General features: G+C 43.6%; 1 protein-coding gene across 8 annotated transcripts in view; it reads left to right on the top strand.

Annotated features, from left to right (window-relative positions):
• NMNAT3 (nicotinamide nucleotide adenylyltransferase 3) overlaps positions 1–26928 on the top strand; it is a 116011-nt gene that overhangs the window by 35657 nt on the left and 53426 nt on the right. The window lies entirely within an intron of this gene.

Genomic DNA, 26928 nt, shown 5'->3' with positions numbered 1-26928 from the left:
TCAATATTTAGAACTTCCAAAGCTACAGTGATAAGAGTTTTGGCTTTGACCACAAATGGCATTTTGAACTATTAAGTAGCTGCTTGTTTTTGTTTTATATTCTTTTTTTAAAATTTAATTTTATTGTTTTCAAGTATACAGTAAATTGGTTTGACATTTATATAGTTCATAAAAGGATCCCCCTACTTGCTCTTTCTCTCCTCAGGCTCTCCACCTAGCCATTACATTAATGCTAACTGCATTCCCTATGCCGTGCTCCCCATCGCCATGACCATCTATCAACTACGAATTTGTACTTCTTTAACCCTTCACCCCACTTGTTTTTCCCATGTCTGACCACTCCCACCCCCACCCCTGGTAGAGGGAGAGCCTTGAGAGCAGGGACTGTGTCCTCCTTACCCTCGTCCTCAGGACTGAACACACTCACACACGGAAAATGTTATGAATTTGGATGGTTGGTGCGGTTTCTTGATGAGCAAATCATCCCCCAAATAAAACTCTTAGTTCGTCCAAGCTGCACTTTCAAAACAAAGCAGCCAACAGCACTGTCAAAGCCACAAAGCCATGGTCCTGTTCTCATTTACATGCAACTCTGTCAATTAAAGTTACATGCAAATTAAATGGGACATTAAGCTGCCAGTAGGCATGCATCTCTGCCTGCTAGCATCCTCTTCACTTCAGTTAGTGACCTGAATTCATTGTCTCCCATCCATTCCCAAGGCTCTTCCTCACCTCCATCCCAGCCAGTCTCCACCAGGACAGCAAGACAGCCAGATGTGATCCTGTGCCTGGTCTCATTTAGGAGAGGGGTCCGTGATGGCAGTTAGCGTGGCTGGATCATTGCGGAGTTCTAATCATAATATGACCAAACATTTCAGATGCTTGGATGCGTCTGAGTTTGTGAACGTACCATCTTTAAATATTCTGCCTAGAAACAGAAAAAGCAAGAGTTAGTTCCCAAGAGCACAAGCATGTCACCTAAAGCAGCCCAGTTTTCAAGGAGCCGTTCTTGAGAGCCTTCAGAGCAGCAGTTCTGCTTTGTTTGCTGCAGCCTGGGCTGTGTTTTAGGTAAACCGATGGCAGTGAGAAAGTGTACCTATCCAGGAGGCCTGGTCCAACACAGCCCACAAGGCTCGCATTTCGTTTTGCAAACTCTTGCTATTATAGTGCCATTGGCGGACGATGCAGCGGTGCTTAATTCTTCCCTCCCTCTGTGGCTCAGGCTCTTTAGTAATTTTAAAGTGCTTCTTTTCCTTCTTCATCTAGAGAAGTAAAAATAATTATAATAGAAAATGGGTAATTTGCAGCTACAATGCCAAGCTGATAATCAAAAACTTGTAAATGGAAACATGAGCATATGTTTATCACTTCTTAAAATTAGAATGCAATTGAAAGTAGCTGTGGCCTCAAAGAGAGGGCATTGTGGAAGGGAAGGCGGGCTTAGTTGTTTGTTGGAGACCTGCCTGCTAATGAGGCTTTTAAGTTCTTGCCTCAGGAGTAATGAATAAAAGAAGGTGTCCCTGAGTACTACTCAGCTGTTCAAGGGACCCTCAGGTGATCACTTTCTGATTGACTACTCCCCTGCATTAAACCATGCACGGACTCACCAACCACCATTATCAGGATCGAGTTCAGCCTTACCATAGGACACAAGGCCCTTGGTGACCTGGCCCTGGAGAACCTTGTCATCCTCCTCATAACCTCGGCTGTTCTGTTTACCCTCTTGCAGCCCTGATGCTGCAAGGCCTCCCGCATTCCCAGGCTTTGCAAACACCGTTTCATCTTCCCACCTCATTTATCTGCCTAACTCCTATTCATGTTTCAAAACCCAAAACTTGTGTTACTTCCTTCTGGAACCCTTCGTACTCCTTTTGCACCTTTCCATCAGCCTGGCTGGGCTGGGCGCCCTCTTTTGTGCACTCAGGCTCCCCGTTTCCATTTATGCCAGTTCTTACCACCTTGGGCTGTGAATATCATTAGCTTGTCTGTCTGTTACCCACCGGCACAAACAGGTGGGCCCTCTAGACAGGAATGTGGCTGACACTTCTGTCTCCCTGGTTCCTGGCCTATTGCCTAACACTTAGTAAGTGCTGATTGATGTTTGCAGAATAAAGGGATTATTAAATGGCAGTGAAGGAGTTTGAAACACTTTTAAAGTTTGTCTTAAAAAAAAAAAAACAGTTATCACAGTCACCATAATGCATTCTCAGCCACCTGAGCTATTTGGTTTCTCTGTGTCCTTGTTGATTTTTGTGATGAACAAAAGGGGGTGGATCATGAGGGAGACCTTCCTAGTTTTCAATTCAAAAGCAAAATTGGCCTGAGAGACATGGTTTTGCTTCTGTCTTAAATTCTGTGTGCCTCCGGACCATAATCAGGACAATAATGTGTTTACTGCTTTGCATCTTATTTTTGTGATATTATCGCAAGTGTTAAAGGGCACATGAGTGCTTTCCGCATGAAAAGTAGGTTTGTCTTATTAATAAAGCATTTGTGAGCCCTGGAAGTGAGCTTATCTCTGTTTATTTCCTTGCTCTATAATCCAGAGTCCAGCTCTCTCAGCCTGCCAGCGAGTGAGCACATCTGCCAGCCACTGTGTTTCTCCTCACCGCCCTTATTTTGAGGCAGTTCTAGGCTCATGGGTCAGTAGGAGTGCAATGTTTACATTAAATCAGCCCCATCGTTTGAAGTTGACTTTATTTTTATCTGCAGGTTAACTTACTAAATGCTCACTTTTCAGCTAATTGTGTACTTCTCATGACCCAAGCCATGGGAAGAAGGGAGTAAGGCTCCTGCCTAAAGAGTCTCACCTGTGAGACACTCACATGGAGTGGGGATGTTCCAGAGCCATCTTCGGCCTGGGGATGTGCCATCACGGGACTCTGTGTGCTCTGTCAGCTCCTGGGACCCAGAGACAAGAGAGGAAAGGAATCCGAGCTGGGAGGTAGGAGAAGCACTGGTCACAAGGCACTACGTGCCCCTGACTGGCTCTCTTAGCTTGTCTCCAATCCTTCTTACCTGTGAACCATGAGGCTGGACTAGAGAGTGTCTCTGGTCCCTTGTGTGTAGCTCTGAAATGCACTCATGCCCTGGGTCTGAGTTAGAATGTGTTGCCGACTATGTAACTGGGCCGTGAGTGTGGGGTAGGACTGGTGTGTGGGGAGGCTCGTTTCTCCATCCTGTCAGCATTTCCTGAGCCCAGATTATGTTCCAGTCCTGTGCTGGATGCCGAGATCCTGAGGACAAGTAGCTAAGCCAGACTCTCCTGGTCCAGAGCTCCTAATCTAGTAGGAGAGACAGGCCACACTGAGTACAGTCGTACCAGGCCCACCGGCAGGCCACTTCTCACACCCACCCCTGACTTCCCTACCCTCAGGCCTCCGCTGATCCCTCTGCCAGAATTCTCCTGCCCCTACTGCATGCATTTAACACCTACCAGTCAGTTCTATTTGTTTCCAGATTGTTTGATGCCAGTTGTACTTGTTAATAAGCCACATAACTTTATTAAATATTCCATAAAGCGATGGATTGTGAGTATAAAAGAATAGGATGTTTTGTTTTTGTTTTTGTTTTTGTTTTTTGAGAAATGAATTGGATGCTTTGAAAAGACTCAAAAAAATGAGAGTGGCTGCCCTCCCTCTTCCCCCCATGAGGCACTGGTAAAAGAACTAAACTGTAAAAAATGGGTGGTGGTAGAGGCAGAGGGATCGGAAAATCAAGACAGATGCTGCCCTCATGTTGCTTCTTGTGCATCTCTAGATACCCTTTCTACCTAGAAGAAACTGGAACGGGGAATGTTGCTGACCGATGTGGTTTGTGAAAGCTCTAATCCCGGCTCCAAAAACAAAGCTTGGCCCTGCATGAAATCACCTACTTGTGTACGTTTAATTTAAAGCTAGAATTCACTGAGACATTTTTTGAGTGATTCCCTGCTTTAATCATTTGTTTCTTCTTTACCGGCCAGCCAAGGTTGGGTAAGAGGATTTCTGAGGTACTGGCTACCAAGTGACTGCTGGGGTGGGACCAGGGACTGACTGCTAGGAGCTGAGACTTATGGAGCTAGCAAAAGCCTCATTACAGACCACCTGCCTGCCTTGTCAACAAGCTTGGGCTCCATCGTGAGGACAGAGGGGAGCAGGGGAGGGATGAGCTCAGGGAGAGGCTGGACAGGGGAGTGGGGAGCTGCACAGCCCATGTGGTACCCCCATAAATGCGAGGAAGGTTACGTACGTGGCCCAGTATTACACAGGGAATAGAGAGGAAGGGAGGTCAGAGAGAGATTTAGGAAGTGGAGTGTACAGGATTCAGTGGTGGATGAATTGAGATGGGGGTGGTGGTGGGAGGCAAATAAAAGGGGCCTGAATCACTCCCACACAACTGACTATATGATGGTGCTGTTCTGTTCATTTATGGAAAGTTGGAGAGCAGGTGCTGTGGATAAACTGAGTGGGTGAGGGCATTCCAGATGGAGAGAAAAGCTCCAAGGGAAAGACAGAAGCAAGTGGCTCCTGGCCAGGTGCCTGTGTCACTTATTCATCAAGCATTTATTAAGCACCTTCTGTGTGCCAGATTAAAGGCCAGGACTACTAATGTTGGTCTCATGCTTGGAGGAAGGAAGGACCCACCTGTGAGGTGGCTGGGTGCCGGGAGGGCAGTGAGGCATGGGTTTCCACCCCCTAGAACCATCAACAGGGTTGATAACGTGGGATGAGGAGCCACTCTCACGGAGAAACTATGTCATGGCAGGCTGAGTTCCAGAAGGTGCCAGCGAAACTCACCTTAGGAAGTGGAATGGAGGGAGAGGACAGGTGAAAGGGGGCCTCTCACAGGGGTATGTATGGATAGGGAAGGAAGAAGTGGGATCTCAGGTGCAGCCTTTTACTCCCCACAGGATTCTGATTTGGGAAAATGGTAACTGAGAAGCCGTTGATCAGTGATCTATTTGATTGTTCAGAAAATAATAACTTCAACGTGAATAAACATTTTATAGTTTCTCAGCATTTTATAATTTTTATTCATTTTTAATTAAAGATTCTTTTTAAATTATGAGGATTTTAATAATATCACTTACCTTTGGCATTATTCAATGACACATTGAGAGATATGAGGTCTTTTGCATTGGAATTTTTTTAAACCATCTGTGAGTCTCATTTTATTTGCAGAATGATCTTTAGGAACCTTTTAATCCAACCATAAAGATTTTTATAAAATAGCGTAGACCCAGAAAATGACACAATAACACCAATAAGGTGACATTTATGAAGCATCGATTCCTTAAACTGGAATATCTGGCATTTTTTCTCCCTGTATCCATCCATTCCTTTAATATTTTAACTCCATTGTTTCAGTAAAATAGAGCCAAGATGCTTATCATGAAACTCATTTTGTATTTTGTATTTGTTTTTAATCCTCTCTTGAGTGAATATGCATTTCCCTGGTTAAGTGCACCAAGCTCAAGTTTCTCTTCTCTTACATTTCCTTTTAGACTTCTATAGTTTCAGCCAGGGCTCTTTGCTCTCTGAGAACAGCTGCATTGGTTCTACAGTACACCACCCCCCTCCCCGCCCCCGCCTATCTTGAGGGAGGGAAGGGAAAGCAGTTTATTGCATCTCCAACCCCTCTCCTAGGGAAAGAGGCTGCGGGGCAACTGTTTACTTTTGCTTTCAAAATTAAAGTGAATTTAATTGAGTTTTGAGAATTTTGCAGTTCTACTTAAACAGTGTGCTGTTGGATACCTGGGAAGCCAGGCTGGGAACCTCCTCCAAGTAAACTCGCAGAACTGAGAAGTGCTGTTGTTCCCTTGTTCGTGGCCAGACCTTGAGAGTCAGCCTCAGAGAAAGCCAGGGTTCTGAGTCAAATGCCAGCTCACTCCTTGCTATGTAACCTTGAACAAATTAGTTCACTTCTCTGAGCCCCAATTTTCTCATCTGCAAAGAGGGAATAATAGCATCTAATTGAAATATGTGTAAGGTAACTAGCAACAGTGTCCCATAAATGGTTAGTAATGATATTATCCCATTTAAATGCTAATTCTACAGCTTCTTTCAGCTTGTCCACTCAGAGCCATTCTGCCTCCTTTCTGGGCCCCCTTGCATTTTGTTGGTACTCACACTTAATTGGATTGTGGCTCTTGATTCATGTGGCTCTATACCAGCCTTGGGTGGCTTCCAGGCTGAGATGCTGCTGAGAGTCTCCTCAGGAACCCCACACCTGGCCTGGGTACCAGCTGGCTCAGGGCAGAACCCAGGGTGCAAGAGTCTTCCCCAGGCACATTATCCGCCCAGCATCACCTCCAGCCTGGGCTTTCGGGGTTGCAGGTGAGGACGTAGGTAGACCTCTCCCTCTCAGGCCTGAAGTTGAGGGCCGGACACAGATCAAGAAGTGGGCCCCAGGTATACCATCAGTCAGTGGATGAGGGTTTTCTGAACACCTGGATGGGGAGTGTTCGGAGGACTACTTGTTCGGTACAGCAGAGGAGAAATGGCTAGAGCAGGAGCACTGAGTCATGGCTGCAGAACAGGCCATTAGGGGAATGTTTAGGTGAGGAACAAAAGAAGGTAATTTTTTACCTTCCCCAGGACCCTGAGCCAAGACGATGGTGTTCACTTTGTCCTCAGACCTGCTAGCTCTCCACTCTCCACACAGGCAGCCTGCACTGTGCCACAGACTTGGGCCACCCTAACTCCAGCAGTTGCCTTTGAGATATACCCCTTGATTCTCAGGCACCTGGAATCTCATCATCACTGATGGAAAAGCAGTTCAAAGCTGTTGGCAGTGGGTCAGCAGTATTATCTTCAGATAAAGTGCCACATGTTATTAGCTTTCCCTCTCAATATCACGGATGTTAGGCAGACTTCCTCCTCTCAGAATAATCTCTAGCTTTTGAATCATTTGGCATGAATATATGTGGAACCATTGGTGGAGTTTTTAATCTATTTTGGGTTTTTTTTCCCCCTTCAGATTACTTAGAAATGTACTTCTTGAGCTAAGGCCTACTACGGAAACTGCTTTGCAAAAAACAGAGCCTTTTACAAAATTTAGAGATGAAAATCAGACAGCGGGAGCCATTGTATAGTTTCTAACTCAGGAGTTATATGTTACAATGTTTTATGCTTTACAGGTCTCTAAATATTATTGTTTCTATCAAAGCTCTTCATGTAGCCAGGCCTGAGTGAGTCTCCTACATTCTTAACAAATTTTTACAAAAATCATAGTTAAGATTTCATGACAATTTCATATTATTTTCCAAAATATTTTACGGTAAAAATGTCCATGTTGGACTAAATTAGGAAGTGATTTTAAATAATCACTTCAGAGGTATTGGGATGAGGAAAATTTAATATCTTCATGTAAAAGACTGTGTGGTAGTTTTTTTTAATGGTTATTTCCTGGATCTTACTGTTGAGAAGAACTCAGATATTCCTTTTTGTAAATGAAATTATGAAATCTTCCCTGAAGTTTTATAGAAATAAGATAAATACTTCTCCCCCGGAATGATGTCAGCGACTTCTGCCTCGAGGAAAGGGAATGGAGTATAGAATCACTCCAGGTCCTTTCCAACCGTATGTTTCTCTGAATTTATTACCTGCAGGAAAGGTATCTTCTCCATCCCCTGCGTTTGCCCCAGGGTGTCATTCTCATTAGGCCTGGGGATGAAGGTTATGTGTCATGATGCATTCTTTGGATAAAACTTAAAAATCTCCATAACCAGAGAGCTTGGTTTATAAGGCAGTGTGATAAAAGTCTCAGCCTAAGCTCTGATTCTAGCTCTGTTGTTACTTTCCTGTGTAACCTTGGATAAGCAACTTTACCTCTCTGGTCCTCAGTTTCCTCAACTATAAAATGAGAGGTTTGGACTGGATGTTAACATTCTGTAAATGGGAGCACAAAACCAACAGGGTTCAATACTTTGATTAAGCATTCGCCTTCTAGATACAGCAGCCCCTCTGCTTAAGGAAAAGTCCAGCTCTCTCAATCTTTGTTTCTGTGACAATTTCTTTTAAACATAGGAGATGAAAGTCTTTCCTGGAATTTGTAATAAGGAATCACAAAATGTCATAACTTTTAAAGATTTGCAGCAGATCTTGGAGAAACATGCTTTGAAAAAGAAACACTTCACATTGTATAGGGGAGAAGGAGGATTGGTCCCTTTCATTTTGCAGAAAGCAGTAATTTCACTAAGAGCCATCACTTGAAAAGTGTTTGTAGAGACCTGTCTGTCGCCTTCAAAGAAATGCATTTATGTAGCACGTGTTTTGAGATGGAAGTGACGCACAGCCCTGCTTTTATCCAAAAGGAAATTGTGTTTATGGTTTCTCGTCCAGAAATCTCATCTTTGCTTTGGGGTCCAGAGATACACTCCCATTCATCTCTTCAGTGCCTTTGAATTGAACAGAGTGATGTCAATGCATATTTCCCCTAGCCGTAATAATGCTTTACTGATGCACAATTGATCAGTCTGGCTATACGCTAATCCAAAACAACATTTCCAGTGGACAAGTAACTGGGAGACTTTTTTCATCCAAGAGCTCTGCCTTCCTCTGTGCTGGAGCATAGTTGGGGTATGCTTTAGGGTATACTCCAAGGAGGAAGACCAGGAGGGGCCTTTTCCAAGGCATAGGGCCTCTTGTTCTGCTGGGCGGCTCACCAACACAAGGAGGGCTGTGCCCAGTAGCCAGCACAGGAACTGTCTGCTCACCCGGTGAGAAAACCACCCTTCCAGGGGGCAAAACAACCTTTAGAAACATCCTCATGTAGAATTTCTCGGAGGAAGTGTTCAAAACACGGATTCCTCTTAGCTTTGGTGTAAATCACTGAGTTGGTGAGGAGTAACCTTGCCTCATTCCTGTGGCAGAGACCAGACACACTTACCTGGGACTTTAGTCTACTGATTGTGCTTTTTCTCTTTTTTGAAATAAAAATATGGCAGCACCACTATAGAGCTTGGTGTAAAAGCCAAGGTTTTTGCCTCTAGCCCTGCGACATCAGCTGGTTTACAGGCAACCTCAGGAAGCCACAGCCAGTCTCAAAAGACCACCTGCTACACAGTCCTTCATCACGCACATGGTTGTTGAGGGTCCCCACTGTTTACCAGACACCTTACTAGACAAGGTTTTCATGGTGCACCTTTATTGCATGTTTTTCCCTTCTTTTTTAAAGCTACAAAAAGAGAATACACTTAGAGACAAAGTGCCTTTGTATAAAGAAGTCCGAGTCTGCGCATTCCTCCTGCTTTCCCCCCAGCAGCCCACCGCTTTCATTAGAGGTAATAACTTACTCTTTGACATATACCCATCGATAAATATGCACATATGTAAGTGCATACATTATATATTGTTTCTGTATATTACAACATAGATTTTTTTAACCAAAATGAGATACTATACTACTGTCTGCAACTTGCCTTTCTTAAACCCAATATTTATTCATTAATAACCTCACATGTCAGTATATGTAGCAATAAGTTACTTTTTAATAGCTGTATAGTATTATATAGAATTTAACCATTGGTACTAGACATTTGGGTCTCTAAATTTTTTGCTATTATAAACCTTCAGAGAACAGCCTGGTACGATATGCTTGCAGGCATCTGGCCATGTGTATTAATACTTACACTGCATTTGTTTAAAGATGTGCTCTCTCAACACACTCACAAACCTACGCAGCCCTATCTGAGCTATGAGGTTAATTTACAGGGAGTTTCTTATCTATTCAGATGTTTGCTTTAAGAACTAGCCATGTTTCCTTCATGCACTCAGCCCCTTGCTTTTCAGGAGGGGACATTGCTCAGAGCTGTCCTCAAGGACCTGGGAGTATGGCAGCCTGCTTTCTTTCCTTAACCTGTGCTTCATGGACCTGACTGTGCTATGTTCAACTCTCTCACGTCCCACTTGCTGAAGCCAGAAAGTCGAATTCTGCCAAATACCACCAAAAGAACTGTAGAGCGTTTGGGATGGGTTTTGTACAAATAGAAACTATCTCCTCCATCCCCTCGATCCCCTCCAGGGGTATGTTAGTTTCCTAGGGCTGTCGTAATGATATATCACAAACTCGTGGCCATCTAAAACAACAGAAATTTATTGTCTCAGGGTTCTGGAGGCCAAAAGTCTGAGATGAGTATCACTGGGCCAAAATCAAGTTATCAGCAGGGCCGCATTCCTTTCAGAGGCTCTGGGGAAGATCTGTTCCTTGCCTCTTCCAGTTTCTGGGAGCTGCTGCCATTCCTTAATTTGTGGCCCTATCACTCCAGTCTTCAAGGGCAGCATTTCCAGATTTCTCTTTGTTCCATCTTCACATAGCCTGTGTGTGTGTGTGTGTGTGTGTGTGTGTGTGTGTGTGTGTGTAAACTCCCTTTCCCTCCCTCCTCTAGGGAGACATGCGATTGCATTTAGCGCCCTCTAGGTTATCCAGGATAATCTCCTCATCTCAAGATCCAAAACTGAATCACATCTGTAAAGACCCTTTTCCCAAATTAGGTAACATCTATGGGTTCCAAGAATTAGGACCTAATATCTTTGGGAAACATTATTCAGCTTACTCCAATGGGATTTTCCAACCTCTTTTCCAATATACTTTAACTTACTGTTGGGGCACACTTAATACTTCCTTTGAACTCTTTGGAAGAATTCTTTTTATTCATAAGGAAGGCAAAATAGATGTTATTTTACTCTGTGCATTAAAAAATGGACTAGAGAGTCAAGGTCAGACAGAAAATCTCTGGCTGATGAGCTCCTTAAACTGGAGACTACATGGCATGAACCACACGTACAGCTGCTACCAGTTAAATTACAAATGTGCCTGCCTTCCCTTTTAATTTGGAAATATTTAACTGTATAATAGTTTGTATGCCCTAGCTAGAAGGAAGTTGAGAAACCATCTGTTTTGCCTTCCCTCCTGCAGATCAAACCATATCCAAACCATGAAATTAATTTTAGATATGTATCCAAGTGTTCTACTGCTAAAAACAATGGAGTGTATTGGGCAATGTAAGGCCATAAGGCCAGGAGAAACACTTACCTCTCAGGTGGTTGGCCGCATCGGAATATAAGGATGAGGTTCGTGAGCACCTCATCCATTTAACTGATAGTGTATGTCTGCTCCTTCAGACTTTCCAGTCCTCCCTGTGAAAGGCCTGTTACAGTTTTGGATGTGGCCCTGCCCTTGCCATGCGAATGCTAATGTCTTATACTTCCATTTCCCAATTTTACAGCAGACCTGCATGCTCATAAATTAAACTGCATCGCTCAGCATTATTTTGTGCATTCTAGGATTTAGTCCAAAATGGCCCAAACTACTGCCTATTTCAGCAGAACTCCCTTTGGCCACCGCCTTTTAATATATTATTGAGACATTAGGGCAATGATTTGAGAGTGCACACCAGGCAGATAGAGAACATATTTCCCTGCACAGAGGTCCGAGGACAGATGGGAGTGGCCCAGGGGAATATGCACAGGGACGTGTGGGCTCCTTATTTCAGACAGGGGGTGGGGCATAGTTGAACTTGCCCCACCAGAAACAGAAGAGGCGATGTGTCTGCCAGTCTCTTATAAGAAGCTTGAATGTGAATGGCTAGAGTTAAAAAAAATAACAAGTCAGTTGAAAGAAGTAAAATAAAGAAAGCCCTGACTATGGCTGATTTTTGCCTCTTTCTAAGTCAGAGGGGAGTTAAAAATTATACGAAAACCTCACCACTTACACAGGTTGCCAATGGTAAAGGAAGTAGAGGGATGCTTTGCTTCCCAATGTAGTAAACACTGTTACTTTTGTAATCAAAATAATGTGTGCACATGATTTTTTAAAATTCTAACTCAGAAGGGCTTTTAATAAAACGTTACAGTTCCATCCCTACCCCCTTCCCTACCTCCTAAAAGGAGCCTCTGTAGTCTTTTTAAGTTATTTTGGGGCATTAAATGCACAACTCTAAATTGTATCCTGATAAGATAACTCATTTATACTCTACACCCTGTCCTTCCTCTTTCCTCTCATTTTTGATGGTTCTTTTATTATTATTATTATTCTTTTATTGGTTACCCTTTTACTTCAAATAATATACTTCCATGTCTTGAGTCACAGATGGTGAATTGCTTATTCAATATCCATTCCACCCTTCTTCCTCACAAACAAACCCAGTTTTGTTGGAGCAGCATTGTATCCTTTAAAAAACTACGCTTCTCAGTTTTCCTTATGATAGGGTTGGTCATGTCACTATGTTCTGGCCATTGTAAACAGAGGTAGTTGTGTGGGACTTCAGAAAAGCTCTTAAAAGGGGGCTAACTCAGCAGGTAGTCTTCTTGTGCCCTTTTCCCCTCTTCCTCCTTCTTACCTGGAATACAAATACAATGGCTAGAGCTGCAGCAGCCACCATGTGACCATGAGATAATCTTGAGAGTAGACGAAAGGCATGTACTAAGAAAGAGATAAATCTAGAAGGATAGTGGTATATCAGAGCTTCTACATTATCTCTGAATGACATTTCCAGCTTCATTTTATGGGAGAGAAGTTAATGCCCTGCTTTGTTTAAAGCACTATTTCCCCATATCTATTACAACCAAATCTCTGTTTCTTGTTCATAAACTGTAATCAGTATCCAGTCTCTTCATGAAGTAAATGGAAAATATTGATATCTCTTCCCTCCTTCCCATTATTTTTTCCCTAGCCACTTCCCTTCTGGTAGCTCTATTCTTACATTATCTTTTTATTCTATATTTACAATTAAGCCTTCTGTGCCTTTCACTGGGTTGACTATAAAAGTCGAGCATCAATTAACTAGAATGTAAATCGTTTTAATCACATAAATATTCACTCCAGGGTCAAGTAGCCCTGGACCACTCAAAGGGAAATTCCTAATATCAGGGACAAATAAATTTTCCTTTCTCATATTCCATCAAGGACTTAAAATTAGGTCATATTTTAAATTACACTATTCTTTTTTTTTTTTTCCATGTTTCATACCTCTTTTTTGGTTTTAGTTGAAAGAGAAATGTTTTCACTGCAGCCCCAGCTTACCCAGCCTCTCAGCATTCCCATTTTTCTTGCAGACCCGCCTTTCGTGTTCTGCACTGAGCTATTGCTCTGCAGCCTGTACAGCCATCATCCCAAGTTAGATCCCTTGTCTTCTACTTTATCGGGTTTTCTTCCTGAAACACACCCTCTAAGAACTTATCAAGGAAGATTAGACTAAGAGGCAAACTTTGAGTCCATTCATGTATAAAAATATATTTATTCTGTCCCCATACTTAAATGATAGTCTTGCCAGGTGGACCATTCCATATTCAAAGTCATCTTGTCTTAGAAATGCGCAGATATTGCTCATTGTCTTTAGTATCTAATGTTATAAATGAGATGGTAGTTGCCAGTCTTATTTTATTCTTTTGTCTGCGAACTTTCTTTTTCTTATTTCCTAGAAGTCTTTAGCATCTTTATTCTTAGTGTTCTGATATTTCAGATCAAGTGTATTATCAGGTAGGTTGATTTTGGTTGCAAGTGATAGTACGCCAACTCAAACTGGCTTAATGTTAAAAAAGGGATTTATTGGTTCATGGTCATTGAAATGCCCTAGGTAGAACTGACTTTAAGATGATTCAATCAGGGCTCTGGCTTTGTTTCTCTATGATTCTTTTGGTTTGGGCAACTCGGTATGTCTTGAAACAATCCTGAAAGAACAGAAACCAAGGAATCAAGGCAGAGGTTGATGAGCAGTAAAGTGCAGCTGGAGCCTGCCACCGGAGAAGGCTTACAAAAGAAAACTTTTATTTTAAAATTTTAATTGTGGTAAAGTACACATGACAAAGTTTACCATCTTAACCATTTTTAAGTATACAATTCAGTAGTGTTAAGTACATTCATAATGTTATACAACCATGTCCAAAACTATTTCATCTTGCAAAACTGAAACTATATCCACTGCACAGCGACTCCGCATTCCCGCCTCCATCCAGCCCCTGGCAACCACCGGTCTTTCTGTCTCTATGAATTTGATTGTTCTGGGTCCCTCACATAAATGGAATTATCCAGTATTTACATTTTTCTGACTGGCTTATTTTACTTAGCATAATGTCCTCAAGCTTCATCCATGTCGTAGCATATATCAGAATGTTTTTTTCTTTCAAGGACTGAGTAATAGTCCATTGTATGTGTATACCATCTTTTGCTTTTCTCTTCATCAGTGGACATTTGGGTTCCTTCCCCATTTTAGCTATCACGAATAATGCTGCTGTTGAACATGGGTGTACAAATATCTCTTTGAGACTCTGCCTTCAGTACTTTTAGGTATATACCTAGAATTGGAATTTCTGGGTCATATGATAATTCTATTTTAAAATTTTTGAGGAGCTGCCATACTGTTTTCCATGCCACTGTACCATTTTGCATCCCCACCAGTAGTGCACACAGACTCCAGTTCCTCCACATGCTTTCCAACACTTGTTGTTTTCTGTATTTTTGATAGTAGCCATCCTAACAGGTGTGAGGTGACATCTCATTATCATTTTGATTTACATTTCCCTAACGATTAGTGATGTTGAGCAACTTTTCATGTGTATTGGCCATTTATATATCTTCTTTGGAGAAATGTCTCTTCAAGTCCTTTGCCTGTTTTTTAATCCAGTTATTTGTTTTTGTTGTTAAATTAAGGAGACCTTTGGCCTAATATGCACTGAGTGTCAGAGGAACAAAGTTTAATAGGTAGAAATGGGTAGAAAGGGCAATGTAAGCAGAGGAACCAGCAGGAGCAAAGGCACGGAGATGCCTATGATGATGTCTGAAAGCTTCCTTGAGTCACCAGGCACAGATAGGCAAGCAGCCATCACTGAAGCAGGAAAGGTATAGCTGTCCCCTCCTGTGGTGAGCTGGAGCAAGGAGGATGTCCTGGGGAGCTATCAGGTTGTGAAGAGAGTCCCACCAGATACAGAGCTGCCTTCAGAAAGGTCCCCGTGGTGCCCAAGGGGATAGTGATGCAGTTGAAAGGGGTCTGTTAAGAGGCTCAGAAGGCAGCTTTCCCTGAGATTAGGTTTTCAGGTCACAATGTCAACTAGTAATCATGTTTGTTTGAAATAGTCCCTGAAAAACTCCTAGTAAAATGCCATGTTGGGGTTCAACATACTAGCCCTCCCTAGATCCCACACAGCGAGATTTCCTCAAGCACAGGCACAGTTGCTCTTCAGCGGCAACCCAGAGGAAGTAACTGCCTTGACTTTAGGGACCACGTTATGCAGAAAGTACCTGATGTTACACACTGGAATCACACGTGGCCCACGAAAGGGCACACACTGTCAGGGGAAGGCAAGGACGAAGGCCTCCTGAGGTATATTTGTTTGGATATTTCGGGCCACAAGTAACCAGATACCTGATCATCAGTAGCTGTAGCAATAAAGATATTTTAGCAGCTTACATACTAAAATCAAGAGAGAGGTAGTACTAGGTTGATGCAGTGACTTAATGAGATCAAGTCTTTGGGTTGCCCTTCATCTCTGTAGTTCTTTAGGACGTCCCTTTGTGGAAACAGGAGGGCTATGGCAGCCCCACGTGTCATACCTATATGCCAGTGTGTAGGGCAGGAAGGAGCAGAAAGAAGGCCTTCTTATCACTGCTCTTTCATCAGGTGGGAAAATCTTTCCCAGAAGCCACCAGGTACTTTCTCTTACATCTTATTGGCTAAGTCTCAGTCACAGGCCCACCCCTGACCAATCATGGCAAAGGGGATGGACTGCCATGTTGGACATGATACTATAGTTCCTATATGGATCCGTGCCTCTTATCCCTGAAGCTGAACAAAATCTGGTTTTGTTAGCAAGGAGAAAGAGGAATCCCTATGCGACAAGAAGGACCAGCAGATTCTCTGCCACATCACACTCCCTCTGGAACATCTGCTTGTGGAAGGCAGTGAGCTTAAATAATTTCATTTTGGTTCGTTTTCTTTTTACACTTAAATTATTATTGTGTTGATTTAGTGAGGACAGACTATGCAGGAGAGAGAATTCACATGTGTTAGAGGCCTGCGGGATGAAGCTTCACTGTCTCCATTTTGGAGCTGATACCTCCAGATGTCTGCATCTGGCTTTACCCCAAACTCGGGCACAAGGTGCTCTTTAGTTCTTCTGGCCTAACTGGAGTCTAGCTCTGCTCATTAGCTTCGAGGCCCCAGGATTAGCCTGTTCCCCTGGAGCCAGGACCTTTCTTGACTAGACCTCTGGGCAACCTCTCTGCTCCAGCTCCTGGGAACGATGGCTTGTAAAAAGAGCCATCAGAAATCACAGAAGCAAATTAACCTCTTTGCTGGTTTTTAAATGCATACCTAGTAAAGAAAGTCCACAACTCCTAACTTTGTGGGAGGGAGTCTGGTACAGAATGGCTGGAGTGTTGTATATGACCTGCTCGTAGATATGTTGGGCTTCTCATACTGCCCCAGACCAGGCCCAAGTTGGCTGGAACACTGGCTCCATTATATCCCTAATTCTATACTGTGCAGGGCTCAAGTGAACAATATTTTTGAGCAGCAAGACTCTTGCCTGCCTCTCCGCTGCTGTTGTCCACTGGGATTCCACTGGTCTGTTCTGCCTCATGGAGAGCCTGGCCAGATTCCCACCTTTCCAGTTATTTCGAGTTCTCCCTGTTATCCTCCTGTTCCCTCAAGGAACTTGATAGCAGCAGCAACTTGTTTTCTTTTTTAGTGAAGAATGAATAGGCAAGTTGCCTTCTTTGTTAGAATTTTTATATTTGTTTTTAGGGCTGGTCCTAAAATTCAGTCCAAGGGGATTAGGATAGAATGGAAAGCAGTTTAATGGAGTAGACATGGGGAGGGGGTTGGAAAGTAAGTGACAAGGCTTGTGAAACAGGTCATGACCAGATTAAACGGGGCCATGGGTGCCATGCTGAGTTTCAGTATTATCCAGAATGTGATTGGGTGATGGAAGATTAAGCAGGGAATCCAGTGTATATGTTAAAGATTCCTTGAGCAGCTGAGCAGAGGATGAATCAGAGTATGTAAGACTGGAAACAGGAGACAGGTTAAGAGTGCACTCAGATCCAATTGAGAAATAATGAGCCCCAATACAAGGCAGTAACTGGAGTTAGAGAGTTGGATAATAAAGATATTGCAGAGGTGGGACTGACAGGCTGTCAAAGCAATAGGGGAGAACCCAGATGGCTGTAAATTTTGTAATTTGGGTACTAGAAGAGCCATCATGCCATCCCATCCCCTGCCATCATTAAGAACAGGTCTACATTTTGCTACCATACAGGGAAGCCTTCAGGGCTTTCGAGGGTGTAGAACTATTTTCCCAACACTAAATGTGGCTCATTGCCCACTGCTGGACTGGAGCAGGGTCCTGGGCACAGACCCTGGATTAGACTTCAGCAGAGGCAGGGAGAGGGCAGAGGATGGTGCCTCTGACGTGGGAATCAAGAATAAGGATCCTGAGCTAGCCAAGGCAACAGACACAATTTGTGGCGTGAAAGTGAATTCAAGTCCAGAAGGAAGCTGATATGCCAGATAGGGAGACAGAAACTCATATGGGGTAAAGCAAACTGGACAGACTGGGAAGTGTCAATTTGGAAGCAAGAAGGGATTGGGAAGACAGAGAAACCTGGAGCTCTGCTGTTTTGATTTGGGGAATAATTCCTCCTCAGCTGCTAATACCTGCCTCAGCCTAGACCATGTCGGAAAGTGGCTGGTGCTCTCTGGTTCTCATTTTGATCCATTTTTCACTTTTTCTTTGTCCCCTAATGAATAACATGAATATTCCTTATTTACCTTACACTCTTCATTAGATCTCATGGGATCCCTGCCCTTGGGTTTACAGTCTGATACACAAGAAGTGCGGGAGCTTAACAATATAGACAGAGGTCAGAGCGGGGAGCACTGACTTCCAGGTGGGCCACCAAGGGAAGCTCCAGGGGAGGGCTGCCCTGAAAGAGACTGTTCTAGCTCCAGGAAATGGCATAAACGGAGGCCCAAGGAGCAGGAAGACTCAGAAGACACAGCAGAGAATGGGAGGTGGTGAGAATATGGATCACATGAGGGAAGAGAGGGTGGTCAGGAGACAATTAGGACAGGTAGAGTGAGGCTAAAATCTTCCTGATGCCAGATGAAGGATGTGACCTAACAATTAAATGCCAGTGGAGAACAAAATACTGAAGACTTTATCATTGGCTTGGCATACAGGCCCGGATTTTATAGTGCTCGGTACATGGTAAGCACTCAATAGTTTATCACATTAGTTTGAGTGATTGAACCCAAACTTTCGAACTGGTTAGTCTGTTTAGCATATTGAGAAAAAATTGGATTGGGGCCAGATTGGTAGTGGGAATGTGAGTCCAGAGTTTCTCTCACCATATCAAGTGTGGAAGCCATCCCTGGGGGTGGGGTGGGGGCCTGTCCTGCCTACATCCATTTCCCCTCTCTGGGAACAGCATTGTACACTGGCGTGAGCTCTAGTGACTGTGTCTGTACCACAGGACTGTGTCCAGGCTGAGACCATGGTACTGCCCTGTCCCTTGTCCACCCTGAAATCTCATGTGAAATTCTATAGTAGGGTAGGTATCAATATTGGTGAAAGGTAAAGACCTTATGTAGAGAATATGGGCCATACTTGGAGGCTAACTGCATTGGGGGGACATGATGAAGGATAAAGAGACGTTACAGCTAACTGGTAGGTTTCGATCATGGGTGACTAGAAAAACAGTGGGATCTTTTTCAGACAGGTATGGGCAGCTAGAAGCAAGTGTGAGAGATGGTGAATTCTTTTGAACACAAGGAAGGGAAAGGAGCTTATATTTCTGGAGACCCTTCTATCGGCCAGGCACTGTTCTAAGTGCTCTATATGGGTCAAATCTGATAACCTTCATGACAATCTAAGAAGGTATGTGTGTAATTATAGCAGTTCCTTGAGTAACATCATTTCATTGTAACATCGATGGGATGCCGTAGGAGCTTAACTCTTGCTTATATCAATCAGCCTATGGTAAAATTGGTTTCATTATAGTTTCACTTAAAGTTGTAGAACCTGTCAACTTTAAGTGAAGACTTACTATATTTCAGTTTTCCATATGGGTCACTGATACTCCAACTAGTTGATTAACTCACTGCAATGGCCTCACGGCTATTCACCAAATATTTCTCACTTTCCAGCTTTGGAATGGAGTCAGATTGTATTTTCTAACTGAAGTTCGGTGGGGTTGTTGGAAGTGACGTGTCAATTTAAGGCCAATCATATAGTCCTAATGAGGGACTTTGCAGAGCCCTCTTTTTCTCTGCTTTAGTCACTCTATATTCCAGGTAGTAACTGCTCCAGCAGCTTGAGTCCTGGATTGAAGGACAAAGATGACACAGAGCAGAGCCTCCAACCAGCATGGAATAGGCATATAACAGGAACATGTAATAGACCTTTATTGTTTCAAGCTACTAAGATTTGGGGGTTGTTTGTTAATGCATCTCATCTGGCCTTTCCTGACTGATACACTTACTCAAGGTCACTCTGTTAGGAAGTATTAATTGGATTTGAATCCATGTTTGTCTGGCTTATTATCAAGCTAATGCCAAGTAGCCATCCATGGACCTGTAGAGGCCCATAAGCAAATTCAGGACTAGAACTATAGATTTGGGTGTCATCTACATAAATGTGGTAGGGAGTAAAGAGAAAGTCACAGGGATTTAGTCTGTGGACTTTGGGGCGTGGCTCATTTCTCTCCCAAGGATTTACGGTCACCTCCACATGGCCTGCCGCTAAATAGGACATCATTGTTGCATGCCGGGTCTGGTGGTTTAGAGACAATGGCTTGAGCTTGTTGACAGCTGCACACTTATAACATTACTAAAAACTTCATACACTCTGAAGGCTGGAAATAGCCCCAGTGATTTGAGGTTTTGCTCACTTGTAAATGTTTTAGTATTGTGTCTACAAATTGCAAATTGAATAACTCAATTTTGAGGCACAGCTGTTATTTGGAAAAGACCCATCTAGGAACTCAAACTCCTTGCAAAATGATTGTGCTTTATTTTTGTTAAGTATCAGAAAACCATTAAACTGCCAAGCCATATGGCAAATGCCCACTCGAAGCAGAGTGAGACAGCACACCATAATGAATCTGTTTTTTAGGGAAGGAGATAGGGCAGAGTCTGGTTTTTGTGATCTACAGAAAAGCAGATTTGCTGCTGCACATTTCAGCCTTTTAGAGTCCTGAGTAAGGATTTTTCCTCCCATGAAAAATTCATATAAAAAATTAAGTTATGGTAGATTTTTTTCCTTAGGTGTATTTTCCCTTTCAAACAATATCCGTTTGAGTTTCTGCATATAAAATAGGTTTAACTGGGGCAATAGAAAAGTTTACACACTTTTTCATTTCTTTACGTACTAATTCAATAAACATTCATTAGATCTTGGTATGTCAGTTAGAATTAGGTTTAGCTGCACATAACAGAAAAATTGAAAATAGTGGTGCTTTAGAAGATTATTTCTCCCCCAGGTAAAGGAAACCCAGAGGTAGGCAGCCTGGGGCTGGTATGGCAGCTTCAGGCTTGTCAGGGTCCTGGCTTTCTTTTAGCTTATTATCTGTCAAATCTGGAGTTGGTCCTCCTCCTCAGTATCTGAGATGCCAGACTACAGTCACCCTCTAGAAAAGCAGGAGTAGAGAAGAGGAGAAAGGTATGCCTTCCCCTTTTAAAAAGAGTTCCTGGAACTATCACCCAACACTTCTATTCGTAGATTACTGGCCACGCCTTAATCAGATGGCCTTACCCTACTGCAGAGACTGGGGAATGTAGCAATATGCCCCACCAAAGACAGAGGCTGTTACAGAAGAGGAAGGGAAAGTGGATATTGGTAAGTTACCAGCAGATTCTGCCCTACCAGAAGTCCTAGACCTTTGTTCTTCCTGCTAGATTGTAATCATCTTGAAGACAGGGGCCAGATTTTTATTGATCCCGGTCCCTCTAAGGCACTAGCACAGTGGCTAGTTTGTGATTTTAATGGTCCGCCACTTTGCACTCCTCACGGCAGACCCCAGGCACTTCTCCCCTTCCGCCTGCTCTTCTCTCTTCTTTGTTTGAAGTTGATAAGTTGTGATTTGGGGCACGGTTATTCTTCATTATCAGAAGGTGTTATTTCTACCAGAATGACATTCCTCTGTTTCTGAATATCAACCCTTCACTCAGTTCCAGGGACACGTGATGCTTAGAGCTGAGTCGTTAGGTTTGGAGCGGGATGGAAGGCTGCAGCGGTGGGACGTGGGAGGGTGCTCCTTCCTCTGGAGCACTCTTGCGTAACATCTCCCAGACCTAGCTGGTCAGAGCCAGCTGCCAAACAGGCAGCAGGGTGCGGACAGATTCCTAAAGGCTGCTAGGTTTTGATACGGGGTCAATATAAAAATGGTGGGGCCTTTTTCAGACAAGGTGAACAAGCATATGGAAGCAGATGTGGGGACAGCAAATTCTGTTTTAAGCAGAATGAAAGGAAAGAGAAAGGAGCTAAACTTTCTGGGGAGCTCCACCTATGGGCCAGGTACAGTGCTAGGTGGATCAATTTCAATAACCCCATGACAACCCTAGGAGGCATGTGATTTATCTCCATTTTTCATGTGGCTCACCGAGGCCGAGGAGGTATCAATTAGGGCAAGCACAAACCCTTCCTTCCAGGCATGTTGAAAGAATCAGCATCGATGTGTATAGCTTTTAGCACAGTGCCCAGCCTGTCACTCAATAAACCAGGTAGCTGTTACTCAGTTTCACCTTCCTGCAGCTCTTAAAATTAGTCCCAGCTCCTGAGGGTAGGGTTGCAAGAGACCTCGTTCCATTCTTTGCGCTGCTTGAAATCTTTTGAAAGTTCTCAAAACTGAAGAGCTAGGCTCCCTGCTTTCTTGGGAGTTTCATAATTAGGACAAGGGCTTAATTGGCATGTTTGTTTCCTCCAAAGGGTGGTTGACAGAGGATCCTCACACCAACAAAGAAGGCTCGCTTTGCTTTTGTTCTTAGCAGCACTGTGTGCCCATAGCAACAGCGGGTGAATCCAACAGTTTAAAAGCAAAAACACCTGGAGTTCACGTGAAGGTTGATTGCCCTGGAGAAGTTGACACACTCACACAGATGGAAATGATTTTGCCGGGTCCTGAAAAATGTTCTCGTCACCCCCACAAAATACATACCTCATCTCTTGTTTTCTTTAAGATGAGGAGAGCAGTCAAGAGGTCTGTGTAATGAAAGATGTTTGTAGAATCCATTTCTGTTCTGCCTGAAGCTATCTGCTTTATGTCTATAATAAACAGGGATGTTTTCAACCAGTTTCCTGGGCCGGGTCCTGTTAGAAGCGCTCACTGCAGGGAAAGGTAAATTGACCACCTCCCAAGCGGTGAGCGTTAGCACATTACATCTGCAGTGACGGGCACTTAACCTTCCCGGCTTGCCTTTTCTCTCTGTGTCTCTACAACAGCCTGTGACAAAGCACGGGCTGAGGGGCACGTGCTTCGTTAGAATTTAGTACATGCAAGGCATTGGCCAGCATTGCATTACCTGGTGATCGAGGTGAAATGTAGGCAGCAAAGAAGGCCCTCCTCTGGGAAGCTGGAGACCCACTGACCTTCTCTTGGGGGTAGCCATCCTGGGGCTTCCTGATGCGCCATCACGGGGGCACTTGGGAGCGCTTTCTGAAACAGAAATATGACTAAGTCATACCCCTGTTTAAAATCCTTCAGAGGCTCCTCATTGTCTGTAGGATAAAATCTGGACTCCACAGACCCTTGGGGGCCTGTGTGATCCTTGCATCCTCTGCAGCCCCATCTTGAGCCACCTACACACCAGCTTACGTGGCCATATTGACATACTTTTAGTTGATGACACAACTTGAGTGGTAGTTTCTAGACTTTTGCAGTGTTGGTCCCTGTATCTGACACACCCTTCAATATCCTCCTCATCGGCTTAATCTCTGTGACTTTCCTGCCCTAGCTTGAAGGCTACTTCAGAGAACCAGCCCCCTAAATAGGTGAGCATGTTAGTTTCCTATGGCTACTGTAACAAATCACCACAAATTATTGGCTTAAACCAACACAATTTTATTTTATAGTTCTAGAGGTCAGAGGTGTGAAATCTAGGAGTCAGCAGGGCTGTGTTCCGATTGAAGGCTCTAGGGGAAGATCCTTGCCAACTCCAGCATCTAGAGGCCACTTGCATTGCTTGGTTCATGGCCCCTCCCTCCATCTTCAAAGCCAGGCACATAGCATCTTTCTCTCTTTTCTGATATCTGCTTGGTTCTTACATCTTTATATACCTGACCCTTCTGCCTCCCACTTCTTAGCACCCTCATGGTAAAACTGGGCTACCTGGATCAGATAGTATAACCTCCCCATTTCAAGATCCTCAGTTTAATCATATCTACAAAGTCCCTTTGCCTGGCATTTTTCCAGGGCAGAGGTATGACCTTGGTGTCAGTGTGCAGGTGGATGGTATGTCCCCTGTAACAGTTATAGTAGCATGGTGGAGGAGGGGAGCACTGGGTAAAGCTCCAAGGAGAAAACCTTGACAGCAGGAGTGAGGAGGGCGTTTCAGATTATCAGAATAGCACTCGCAGAAGCATGGAAAAAGGAAGCAGCATGTTGTATTTGAGGAGCGGGGTGAAGTGCTATCTGGACGGCTGTAAAGTGGGAGGCTGTATACTGGAGTGAGGCCAGGGCCAGAAGTAGAATCTGTTTGCCTCATCTCCGATTTAATGATAAATTCCAAGAAGTCCGTATGCTGCCATCTCAACTTGTTAAATCCTTCAGCAGCAATTATTGCTCACTCTGTGGACCTCCATTAAATACTTATTGATGAGAAGCCTTTCCCAATAGCGAAAGTCTCCCACACTTGCTTCATCTCGCTAGATATTATTAGACGATAGGGCAGATGAGTCACTTTTATGGCATGCATCTCGCCTTGTGTCTGATGAGACTTGCTTTCAAACTGGAGCCCAGTTTATTCTCCTGGTTCACCCCTGGAGTGAGTCCCTTTCAACCCTATCATTGTATTTCTCTGGGTTTGGGCTTAGGAGGGTGTTTAGTCGAAGCAAGTTATTGTATACAAGTGATGCAGGTGCACTGACCTCGTTCCTGAGCCTGGGACTATGCTCTCACTGCCTCCTCCTGCCTGACATGCTGCTCAGACAGGGTAAGTTACTGTTAGAGCAGTATGGCTCAGTGTGCCCGCGACAAGAAAAGAAAAGAAAGACACTGTTAAATGTCATTTCTTCTTATTCCCCCATGTCAAACTCTATTGCCATTGATGCCACCATTCAAACAAATGTTCTAATTTACAGTTTCTGAGAACTTTTGGAAAAATGGATCAAAACCCCAGGTTATCTGAAATACTGCAGTTACATGTTTTAATGGCCCTAAAAATTATATTTTGTCAAAATGAAATAGAATTTTGAAAGGCTTCATAATAGTTGTGAAAAACAGCCAGCCTCTTCATATACACTCATCACAGAGCTGCTCTTGTGAATAGCTCAGCACACTCTGCAAATAATATCTCATTAAATCTTCTTACCTTCCTGGGAAGAAGCGAGCAGCAATAGCTTTCAGACTGCTTTCTTCTCATACAATAGGGGGTGTTCCTGCTGCCTCAAAAGAAGCTCGAAGTAACCACAGCCTTCCTAGGTTGAGAGTTTTTTATCTTCACGCTATAACTCAGAATACATCCCAACAACTTCTCTGCTTTATGAGGTACATTGGGCCTTCCCACCACCAGGATGCAGGTCTACTTGCCAGCCAGCCAGTGCCCTTTTCAGTCTTCACTGAGTCCTGGCTCTGTGCTTGAAGCTGAGATCCAGAGGTGAAGAAAACACCATACCTACTCTTAAGGGGCTTACTGTCTGGTAAGCAGGAAAGCACAATAGCAGGTTTTTGCAACAGAACGGTGTGTGATTTGCTAAAGTAGGTCAGAGGATCAGCTAACCCAAGCTAGGTGTCAGAAAAACCATCCTGGCCTCCTTCTACTCTGTCAACTCCCTGATGGCTGTATCCCCAGTTCTGTGGCAGACACTGTGGATTAGCTAATCCTGTTCCCAACTCCTTTTTCTTGCTGGTTCCCACAGGATTGGCTGCAAAACTAAATGCTTGCTTTTCCCGACTCCCTTATAGCTAGAGTAGCCGTATGACCTACTTCTGGCCAATGAGACAGAAGCAAAATCTACACGAAGGTTCTGAAAAAGCCTTGTGTTCTTGGCTAAGAGGGACAACCAGTCTAGTATAGCACCTTGATCCTTCTTCTTGCCTCGATTGTATTCATGATGGCTGTAGCTACAGCAGCAATCTTGTGATCAAGAGGGGAAAGCTGAGAGAATTGAAGGTCATTAGTGAGCTAATGATCCAATGCCACCAGCTGTCAACTCCTAGACTTCCTGTCATATGAGAAACAACCTCGATTTGTTCAAGCCACTGAGGTTAAGCTTCTAGGACTTGCAGCTAAATGCATCCCTAACTGATAAGTCATAAATAATGTGCACCTGAGTTGGGTCTTGACCGATTAAGGTATGCTAGGAGTATTTCAGTTGTAGGAAACTGAAATAGCATATACAAAAACTTGAAGCAGGAAGCCATGAGGAGCACAAAGAAACTACTGACAAGTAGTTCATCATTGCTAGAGTGTAAATTATAAGGCAGGCAGTGGTTGGATACAAGTCTGGAGAAGGAGACAACAAGAGCCAAATTAAAACTATTTCCTTAGATACAAAGAAGGTCCCAGGTTCCAGTGACTGAGAACTCTCCATGAGTTCTTACAGCCAAGGCCCCCATAGCAAGAGGAGTAAGAAAGGAAGTGAATGCATTCCTCCAGTTAGTCACTGTATTAGTTACCTGTTGCTGCATAACAAATTACCCCCAAAAGTAACAGGTTAAAACAACACACATTTATGATTTCGCCATTTCTATGAGTCAGGAATATAGATGTGGCGTAACTGGGTCTGCTGACTCAGAGTCTATTACAAGACTACAGTCAAGGCGTTCACAGGGCTGCAGTTTCATCTGAAGACTTGGCTAGGGAAGGATCCACTTCCACATTTACTCACATGATTATTGGCAGGATTTAGTTCCTCATGGGTTGCTGGCACCAAAGGTATCCTTTAATTCCTTGCACCATGGTTCTCTCCATGAGGAAACTCAACAACAGAGCAGGTGACTTCATCAGAATGAGCAAGTGGAAGAGCAGAAGAGGGAAGCCTGAGTCTTTTTGTAACTTTTTTCTGAAGTTACTCCTTTGCTGTATTTTATTCATTAGAAGCAAGTGCTAGGTCCAGCCCATACTCAATGTGAGGGTACTACAGATGAATACTAGGAGGTGAGCATCATTAGGAGCCATTTTGGAAGCTGCCAACTACAAGCATACTGCTACCTCCTTTCTCCTTCCCCCTTGTCATGGTCAGCAGTAACAGCATCTTCATCATTATCATCATTGTCACCAGATCCACAGTGATTATTTACTAAACACTCCTTGTGTACCAGACTTCCATTCATAGCTCATTGATCCTCACGACAACCGTATAAGAGTAAGTAATATTAGCCCCATCTCAAATATTAGGAAACAAGCTCAGAGAGGGACTGTGATTTGCCTTATATCACACAGCCGGCAAGAGGCAGAACTAGGAGTCAAGCCAAGCCCTAACTCCAGTGGTGCTCTTTACCACCCCTCCAGGAGGCAGCATCTCAGAGACAGGAAAGCCAGCCTTCCCTGGCTGTTTTCTGCTTTACTTTAATCTCACCCATACTAAAAGGCAGAATGCAGAGACAAGAGGGTGAATTAGGCCCTCTCAAAATGCGCGGGCCCCAGATAAAGGACAATGGGTGGGATCAGAAAATATCTGTAGATTAGAGAATAGTCCTATAACAATATTAATTTCCTGACTTTAATCATTGCTCTGCAGTTATATAAGAAAATGTCTTTGTTCTTAGAAAACACATACTGAAGTATTTAGA

The sequence above is a fragment of the Pteropus medius genome, unplaced genomic scaffold, assembly GCF_902729225.1.
Source record: "Pteropus medius unplaced genomic scaffold, Ma_sr-lr_union100, whole genome shotgun sequence".
NCBI classification, from domain to species: Eukaryota; Metazoa; Chordata; class Mammalia; order Chiroptera; family Pteropodidae; genus Pteropus; species Pteropus medius.
Note: the sequence above shows the minus strand (reverse complement) of the source record. Positions and strands in the feature narration are given on the sequence as shown.